The following is a 10,501-nucleotide window of genomic DNA, read 5'->3' on the forward strand; positions in this document are numbered from 1 at the left end:
CAAAAAGAAAAAAAAAAAAGGGGGGGAAGCTAGTTATTATAATTTGTTTGCAAATTGCAATGTGATTTCCACTGAGAACCAATGAGATATTTTGACATTTCAACAAAGCTGGGGGCCTGTGGCCCATAACTTTTCCTTTAGTCTAAGGAGAGGACAATTATTTCAAAGTTACATGATTGAAGACATTTATTACTTTTTGAGACCATTAGATCCCAATAATGGATTGAGATATGACAGGAAAGTATCCTGAGAAATTTGTTAAACAGGATATCCTTTTTTATTTTTCCTGAGAAATTAGCACTAGATCCCAACTTAATTTTGCTTAAGAATGCACTATCACTTGGCTTGGAGGTACGCCAGTGTCGCCATTCAACTGTAACCGCTATTTGATACAATGATCATTGTGTCATCCTATCATGACCAGCCTACTGGACAAATCTCAGTCAGTGTAGATGCAGGAGATGATGGACTAGAGTCACTATTCTACCTACCTTTTACTTATCCAAAAAGAAAGGAATATACTCAGCATCAAGCTTTCGTGTGATCAAAGGCCTTTTGGTAAAGCATTATTGCCTAGTTCTCCATAGAGTATCTAGGTTTGAACGTTCACCCCCCACGAGTCAAATTATGTGTAATGGATACATGTGTAATGGTACCGTTACAATCAGCATTTTTTATTTTTTATTTTTTGTTCTTTGTTTTACATCCCGCACACACATGCAAACGCACACGTGCACACACACACACACACACACACACACACACACACACGAGGGAAAACAAAAAACAAAAAACAAAAAACGAAGAATAGTGGTCGACAAACATGATTAAAACTTGACATTTCTACATTTCAGGGAGCACGATTGGCATTTGGATTGTTTTTACAGATCAATGACTTTATCCATGGCAAGCTGATCACTTCCTCAAATGACCTTTAGTGTTAACGGTTCCAGTCTAACTGGAACACAGTCCCATAGTTGAACTAATATATGACGGACTTATCAAAATACCATAGAAGATCCAATATGATTCATTTCATGCCTACAGATACCAGGACACCAAAGATTTGATCAAGTAGCAAGCCTCATGCAAAAAAACAAGGATACACAAGTCAACTACCGCAACAAAGAAAAACAGTTTCAATTTAAAGAATTTAAGCAATCAACTCAACTCTTGTGAACGTTCAAATGATTAATTCCAATAATTCCATCCATCAGGTTCCACACACCACTTAAAATTAGGCCTCTTATGTTAACCATTTAAATGCAATAAGTTGTGTATAAAACCACTATTGAAATTAAATGATAGGATTCTCAAAAAAGAAAGAAATTAAATGATAGGAATGGTATATAATGACTTTGTCTATGCATTGGCATGCAACTTTAGCATGGAAAGACTGTAGAATGACTATTAGATGTCTGAAAATGGTCAGAAGGTTTGAAATGATACGCCATTGCAAGAATGCACTATCGGATGTGCATTAAGTTTGCAACATAGTTTACCTGGTTGCCATGCCTAAGGTGTTAAGGTGATAAAGCAAAGATTCAAACTTTTAAGTGATGTCAAACATACGCATGCGACTATCGCCAAACTAGCAAAGGGTGATATGACATGCTTGACATTGTTAGAAAAGCACAACAGAAAATAATTTTATTTTTTATGAATTTCAAGGAGCACTGCTTTATGCTGCAAAAAAGATTGAATAACAAAAGAAAATTGATATCACATATCAATGAATCCAACTACAAATAGTTGCTGCATAAGTAACTCTGGATTAAACATAGATTCATGTAACTCAAAATCCCCTTTGCATAACATACTCATACAGCAAAGCTACGTATTCCTCCAGTTGATGCTACTTAGGTTGATCTTACAAAACATACAAGAACACTGCATCTGACCAAATTCATTTTATAAGCAGGTTTTCTGACCTCATGTTAAACTATCCATGCACTATAGTTTGCAGACACTAAAGAATGATAAATTGCAACTGCTATCAGGCTAAGAACTTCAAAAACAAGCCATAACTACCTGCAATCATAAAAGCACAAAACAAAATGGATTACAATCATGATAGGTCTAAATTTAACAGTGGAAGATAAACTGGTACAATTCAATCACTGTATATACACAACGGATAATTTTTCATGGGCAAGTAAATTCAGAAACCTCATCTTGCAAAGAAATTTGAAATAGAAAAAGAAAAACTGAATCAATGGAAAAGACAGCGTGACTCGAAAGTTCCACTACCTCAGCCAGCGGCAGAGTCTGTAGTAGTTGCCTCTTGTCTGAGTTTTCTCTTCTCAGGAGGGGAGCCATCTCTCCGTCTTTCATACCTTCTACTCTCACATTTTGAATTACTACGTTTAGGTTGATAAGTAGGGTATTTGCAAGGAATGATCTCCCCATTGATATATTTATCCCCTAAAACAAAAGAAGATATAATGTTAAAAAAAATTTTTTTTTTTTTTTTTTTTTTTTTTTTTTTTTTTTTTTTTTTTTTTTTTAAAAAAAAAAAAAAGAAAAATGAAAAAAAGATTAGAAAGATCATAGCATCATTACAATATATGAACATAAAGAAAACTGTGTGTCAATTTAGAAATAAAGCATAGGAATCACCTCCATAGTCTTTATTTTTGACGTCTATGTATGAGTCTGGCAATACCCAGAGAAAACCAGGCAATCCTACGACGATGAATTTGAAAATACATTAGAAAGAAGCAAAATTGACAAAACCCATATAATGGTCAAAAGACAAGTGCTTGACATAGGTATTTACCCTTGAATTTCTCAGATGTCTCTTCATCAACAGTGCACTGAATCCAGTGTATGTGGTGGTGCTGAAAGCATACATATTCTTCTTTGCTTCTTCCATGCTGACACACAAACACAGGGTCCATATTTATGAAATAATAGTAATGGAAAAAATTCCAACTACTACAGCTGCAATTACAGTATTAACAACAATAATAGAAGAATATCTTTTTTAGCACTGCCCATTTAGAATATGCATCTTAATTCTGCGACCAGGATGATATATAGATAGAAGGAAGATAATAACATTATGCTGAGATGGGTAGATAGTGAGGGAGAGGAGGTGGGATTCGAACCACAGATATGAAGCACCACAAAGGATGCCATTACCAGTGATGAGTAGAGCGTTTTTCTGAGGTATTGTATGATTCGAAATTAAGAAATCTTACATCCTTTGGAAACCAAAATTGTTTCAATTTAGGTGTAGGAAAGAAACTAAAATACTTGGGGAAAAAAATGCTAATAAAAAAATTCAACCATGTGTCAGATTGCACATAAGCAGCCCTATGTTGAGAAAGGTGGCAGTACCCCAAATGAAGCAAAAGCAATTGGAGTCATAATCCCAACAAGAGATTACATATGAAATTCCAAATCTGTGGAACCCAAAGATCTAGTATCCATCAACAGATGTCGTTGGTAAACAAACAAATCCCTCAAACAATTTCTGCAATGGAGAACAATGAAAATGAAAAGGCAATCACACAGCCACAAAATCAAGTTTTGACTCATAATTTTCTTCAAAATCATCACTTTCTTTTTTATTGTTACGTTACACACACCCATTGGGATTTGAACTCACAAGCTTACCCTCCACCCTATTCTTATGGGAAAAGGATGTCCCATTTGAGCCAGGGCTCATTGGGCTACCTTCAAAATAATCACTTCCAAATAAGTTTTTTCCATTTACCCAATTACCTATCATTTTTACTAACATATTCCTTCCTACAATAACAACACCCAAGCCCTAGTCCCAAAATTTTTAGGGTTGGCCACGGCTATGGATCCTCAACAGAACACTTCCTTATTCTTTTTTTTTTTCTTTTTTGAGAGAGAGGACCACTTCCTTAATTGACATGTCATTTTTATTATTATTTCCATTAATGCTACTTTTGACCTTCCTATATCTTTTTTCGTTCCCTTAACTTGAATCAAATCACTCTTTCTCAATGGCATATACTGTGCATTAATCGCTTTCCTCTAAACATGACTAAATCATTGCAAGTGACTCTCCCTCATATTCTCATTGTTAGGGGACACACCAATGTTTAAGCAAGTTTCCTCAATTTGAATCCTATCCTTCCGTGCGTTTCCACTTATCCATCTTAACATTCTCATTTGTTATTTTTGGACTATCAAGTCTTACAACTCTATCTCTATTTCTACTTTTGCTATTGTATAGTTGTAATTTACAAACTATTTTGTGTTGGCTTTAATTCCGTGCCAAATTTGATTGTAATTTCTTCAATCATATTTCCCTATATGTAGGTGGGTTTTCAATTATAAGGGATGTGTGTGAGAGTGTGAAGACTCAAGCTGAAAAGGATAAATAAGTGGATTTTGCGAGTGTCTAGCCAGAAGTTTACCCGCAAAAGAGCTACGTGTAGAGCACATGATTGGAAGATGAAAAGTCATGCCAGGCTGGAGATTTTCGTGAGTGTATCGCGGGAGAGGCCATCCCGCAAAGTTCTCGCAAAACACTCTGTTTAGCAAAAAGTTATGTTTTGCTTTACTAAGTCTTTACCCATACTAGATACATACCCTCATTACCCACAAATTGCAAGGTGTGTTTTTTAGCGAGAAAATACACTTGAAAGTTAGAGAATGTTATACCCACAATTATCTACACATTTTCTTGTAATTTTCCTCAACTCCTACCTCTCCATCTCCATATCCTTGAGAGGTTGATAGCCCAAACATTTACCACACCCATCTCGAGTGTAAAGTGAGAATTTGGTGCTATTGGGAAGCAATGGAAGGAGTTATTTATTGGCGGATGCAATTAGGCTGAATTATGGGATCTGGAAGCCAGAGAAGACAATGCTTCGAGAAGTCAGTTGGTAGCAAGATCTTGGAGGGCTCAAGTACATGGGGTAGACTACGCTTTGTGGGTATTTTGTTATTCGTGTACTCTAACTTTATTCTCTAATGGACCAATTTCGACTTGGAGGGTCACGGAGAGGTTTTTTGTTGAGTTTTTCGGTTTCTTCTTTAATAACACGTCTCGGTTTTATCTTGTGTTTGCATCTCTCTTCCCTATTCTTAAGCTTTCCTTTTATTGTTGATAGTGGATGAATATTGCCTAGGGTAGTGATATCAGTTATTTGCGCTCATTTACTCTAGTGATAAGGCACCTAGCTCAGATGGCTTTTCCATGGCATTCTTCCGTTCTTGTTGGGGTGTTTTGATAACAGAAATTATGCCTGTATTCCACAATTTTCATACTCAGGTAGTGTTTGAGAAGAGCCTTAATGCTTCGTTCCTTGCCCTTATCCCCAAGAAAGTGGATGCTGTGGAGGTCAAGGACTCTCGGCCTATTAGCTTGGTGGGATTTGTAAGATTATTTCTAAGGTGTTGGCTAATCAACTTCGTAGGGTGGCGCATGGGCTTATTTCGAATTCACAAAATGCTTTTGTGAAGGGCATACAAAATTTGGATTCCGTCTTGATTGCTTCTAAATGTATTGATAGCAGATTGCAGTCAGGAGTTCCAGGTGTGTTGTGTAAATTGGATATAGAGAAGGCGTATGATCATGTGAGTTGGGATTTTTTATTGTATATGTTTCAGCGTTGTGGTTTCTCAGAGAAATGGAAAAAATGGATAAGGTATTGCATTTCAACTGTAAAGTTTTTCATTCTAATCAATGGTAGCCCATTTGATTTCTTTGGAAGTTCTAGGGGGCTTCGGCAAGGGGATCCTTTATCTCCATTGTCGTTTGATATTGCGATGGAGGCCTTAAGTTGTATGTTGGATGTGGCTGCCTTCGCTGGGCAATCCTCAAGCTTTTCTGTGGGTAGTACGACTAGTCCATCAGTGATGGTGTCTCATCTTTTATTTGCAGATAACACTCTGATTTTTTGTGATGCTGAACCTTCTCAGATTGTTAATTTGAGAGCAATTCTTGCTAGATTTGAGGAGGTGTTAGGGCTTCGTATTAATTTGGGGAAATCGGAGTTGGTACCTGTAGGTGGGGTGCACAAGTTGGAGGCTTTGGTGGGTCTGTTGGGGTGTGGGCAGTCTTCTCTGCCCTTGAAATATTTGGGCCTTCCATTAGGTGCAAAATTTAAAGATTTATCTGTTTGGAATCCTATTCTAGAGAGAATGGAGAGGAGATTAGCAGGTTGGAAGAGAATGTATTTATCTAAAGGGGGTAAGATGACACTCATTAAAAGCTCACACTCGTCTGTACCTACATACTTTCTTTCCCTTCTTCCTTTACCGAGTAAGGTGGCAAAGTGTTTGGAGAAATTACAGAGAGATTTTTTGTGGAATGGGATTGGTGGTGAACCTAAACTACATTTAGTTAATTGGGCCAAGGTTTGTAGGCCTTTGAAGGTTGGGGGGTTGGATATAAGAAGTTTGGGAAATTTTAATTCTTCCTTGCTAGGAAAATGGTTGTGGAGGTATGGCGTGGAAACTGATGCTTTATGGAGGAGGGTTATAGAGGCAAAGTATGGGAACATTTGGGGTGGTTGGTGTACGAAAAAGGTGACAAGTCCTTATGGGGTCAGCTTGTGGAGATACATTAGAAGTGGCTGGTTGAACTTCTCTAAACTCCTAGTGTATGATGTGGGGGATGGTATTAGAGTGAAATTTTGGAAGCATGTGTGGTGTGGGGATTGTACTTTACAAGAAGCCTTTCTGGAGCTTTATTGTCTTAGTAGGTCAAAGGATTCCTCAGTGGCTGAAGTTATGGGTTGGTCTGCTGGGAGGTTTCACTAGAATGTGCAATTTCATCGTCCACCACAAGATTGGGAAGAAGAAGCCTTTGATCGGTTTATGGAGTTGGTCTATTCTTCGTCAATGCGGGGATTTGGCCCAAATAAGGTTTGTTGGAAGCCTGCAAGGAATAGAGGTTTTGAGGTTAGAGGTTATTATAGCTCCTTCTACACTCCTACTTTTGTTTCCTTTCCTTGGAGAATGATATGACTATCGAAGGTTCCTCTTCCTCCAAGGCTAGCTTTCTTTCCTTGGTTTGCTTCCTTAGGTAAGATCTTAACAACAGATAACCTTCGTAAAAGATGAGTGATAGTGATTGATTGATGCTATATGTGTAAGAGGTGTGGGGAGTGGGTGGATCATCTACTACTTCATTGCTCCATAGCTTGGGAGTTGTGGTCTTTGGTTTTCTGCTTGTTTGGTCTTCAATGAGTTATGCCTCATACTGTTCTTGAATTGTTTGAGGCTTGGCAAGGAAAGTTTGCGCAACATCGTCATATTGATGTTTGGAAATTAGTGCCTCATTGCTTGATTTGGTGCATTTGGCGTGAAAGGAATGCTAGAAGCTTTGAGGGTCGTGAACGTAACGTTCTTTGCTAGAGCTTAAGTCTTTGTTCTTACACACTCTCTTTGAATGGAGTGTGGTATTTTCCCATTTTTCTTGTTCTTCCTTTTCTATTTTTCTTGACCGTTGTTCTTTTGTTTCTTGATTTGTGCCCCCATAGTACATCCCCAATGTACTCGGTTTGGCAATTTTTCTATTATTAATAATATTCTTATGTTACTTATCAAAAAAAAAAAAAAAAAAGAGTATAAGTTAGAGTAAAAGCTATGCAGCCATAATTTTTATTTGGTGGTTTAAACAAGCTCTTGTGTATATACACAAATCCGAGATTTCAGCTAAACTTTCCTAGTTAATGGAAAGCCTTATAGTCTAAAGCCTCTTGCCAAATTTCGAAATTGAGTTTACCTAGTTTCATCTGCTAAAATTAGATCATCTGCAAAAGCCGTACACGAAGGGATTTCCTCTTAAATCAATTTAGTGAGCTCGTCCATTGCTAATGCAAAGACATATGGACTTAATGCTAATCCTTGATGCAAACCTATAATGATAGAAAAGTAAAACTCGCTTATGATGCCTTGGCCTCCACTTGTTCTCACACTAGTTGCAACTCCGTCATACATGACCTTAATCAACTTAATATACTTCAGAGGATATCGTTTCTTTTCCAAAACTCGCCACATAACCTCTCTAGCACCCTATCATATACATTCTCTATGTCATCACCTTGCAAATAACTTTTTTATCATTTACCCAATTGTGTATCATTTCAGTAACATCTTTCTTTCCCAAGAAAATGGGAACCAAAAAAGAAAAAACCCCCAAATTTCTCATTGAACTACATTCAAAATCAAAACTTGCAAATACCCTTTTCTCATTTCCCCAATTAAAAACCAATTCAGTAACTTCTCTTGGAAAAAAAAAAACCCAAACTTTCATAATACTAAATATTTTTTTTTGCACACATACACATACACACAAACATGGGCACACTAGAAATATCATAGTAAAAGAAGAAAAGACCCAAAAAAAAAAACCGAACCTGCCCAAGACAGTGGCGAGGGTATTAAGGTAAGTGTCAATCATTTGCTCCCTAGTTGCAGCAGGGTCTATGAGCCAGTGGTTACTGGTTATAGTCACACCCAGGTAGCCTCTCTGGGCTCATTGCTATTGCCACTGCTACTGCTTCTTCTAGCTGAGAAATCTCCATCCACGGCTGCTACTCTGATGGAGGGCGGAGATTTGGTGGCAAGAGTGGGGCTCCAATGAGGGAGAGTGCAGCACTGGATGTGGAGACTAGGTGCATGTGAGAGTGAAGGGTTTGGAGAGAGAAAATGGGGGTAAGGGTTTAGGGAGAAGACTAGAAGACAGTGTTAATGTTGCCATTGGAAAACTTTGTTTTCTCTGAGAGAAAAATGGGAAAAAGGATTTGTAGTTATGGGGGATAAGGAAGAGTTGGGGAGGAGAGTTATGCTTTGTGGGGTTTGAGTCCGACGGTGGCGTTTCGGAGTTGAACAGAGAGGCCTTAGGGAGAAGACTAGAAGAGAGTGTAAATGTTGCTTTTGTTTTCGGGGTTGTGAGCCCAAAGGGAAGTGTGTGTGTTAAGTTGGGACAGAAGGCCCAAGTTTGTAGCATAGATTTTGGGTTAATTTAGTAGGCAAAGTTTGAGTTTGTGTAACATATTGGAGGAGAATCCAAGTGAGCCAACTCGAGTTATAAGCTCTTATTACATTTTTTGTTACTTAAAGACACATTCAAGACCTCCACAAATTAGACATATTTTTTGACCGAGTCTATGTGAGTTCTACATAGTAATTCCATTTTTTTTTTTTTGGTGTCTAATCTTCCACATCCCCGCCCCCTAAAAAAATTTTGTAGAATCACAAACCAATACCTAATAATCACTTATAATGCAAGCATTTTAATACCCTTAATTTGTTCTCTTGCTAGAGGTGAAGTCTTATGGTTCAAGTTTAAGAGCATAGAACTCAGACTTTTCAAAAAAATAAATGAATAAACAAAATTTAGAGGTAAGACTGACTATCTATCACACCTTCCTTTACACCCCACAAAATGAGAATTTTGTAGTTATGGGGAATTGGGGATAAGGAAGAGTTGGGGAGGAGATTTTTATTTTTGGGGAAATTGAGTGAGACAATGTCGTTTCTGGGGTTGAGGACAATGGGTTCTTGTTGTTTTTTTTTTGGGGTTGTGAACCCACCGGGGAAGTGTGTGTGTTTGTGTTAAGTTGGGACAGAAGTCCCAAGTTTGTAGTTTTTGATGGCACGGGTTTTGGGTTGAGGCAGTAGGCATATTTTTAGTATACTAGCATTGGCTACACGTGCAAGGCACGTGCTGCTCCAGTAGTGAGAAAATTAATATAGATTTTGTGTGTAAAATCATGAATTTTGACTCACTCAATTTGATTATATTAAAAAAGAAGTTTAATGTAGCTCACCCAATAAACCAAAAGCACTGTAGCTCCAGTGCTATCTATCAATAATAGCTTACTTATGAGTTGTTGTAAAATTAATGTGAAAATGTTGTGGATTTAACATTTTTTATTTGATATATAAGAAACTGAGATTTCAAAAATTATGAAAATATTGTGATAACAATAAGTGTTGTAACATTTATTTTCAGTTGTAGTTGGCTACAGCCTCATATTTTATTATTTTATTTCGACTTGTAAGAAATTGACACATCAATAATTGTGAAAATATTGTAAAATTTGTTGTGTCAGTATAACAGTATAAATGTCAGCTTACATCAATATTTAAAAGAAAAAAAGAAAAACACAAACCCATTACTGAAAAAAAAAAAATGACTAACTAAACCAAAGCATTGTTCTAGCTAGAGTGTTGCACAGTGCAAAAACACTGGATGTACAGTGCCAAGACACTGTGCGCACATTCGCGTTTTTATTATAAACATTTATTTTTAGTTGTGACTGGTTACAGTCTCATATTTTATTATTTTATTTCAATTTATAAGAAATTGACACGTCAATAATTATGAAAATATTGTAAAATTTGTTGTGTCAGTATAACAATATATATATATATATATATGCTTACATAAATATTTAAAAGGAAAAAAAAAAAAACACAAACAAATTACTAAAAATTAGGCACGGTAGCTAGAGTGCCTCTTGGTACTGTAGCTACCGTGCAAAAATACTGTATTAAT

General features: G+C 36.9%; 1 pseudogene; it reads right to left on the reverse strand.

Moving 5' to 3' along the window:
• Positions 1-1,698: 1,698 nt before the first annotated feature.
• Positions 1,699-8,958, reverse strand: LOC112011551 (DAG protein, chloroplastic-like; annotated as a pseudogene).
• Positions 8,959-10,501: the final 1,543 nt, after the last annotated feature.

The sequence above is a fragment of the Quercus suber genome, unplaced genomic scaffold (assembly GCF_002906115.3).
Source record: "Quercus suber isolate HL8 unplaced genomic scaffold, Cork oak 2.0 scaffold_36, whole genome shotgun sequence".
NCBI classification, from domain to species: Eukaryota; Viridiplantae; Streptophyta; class Magnoliopsida; order Fagales; family Fagaceae; genus Quercus; species Quercus suber.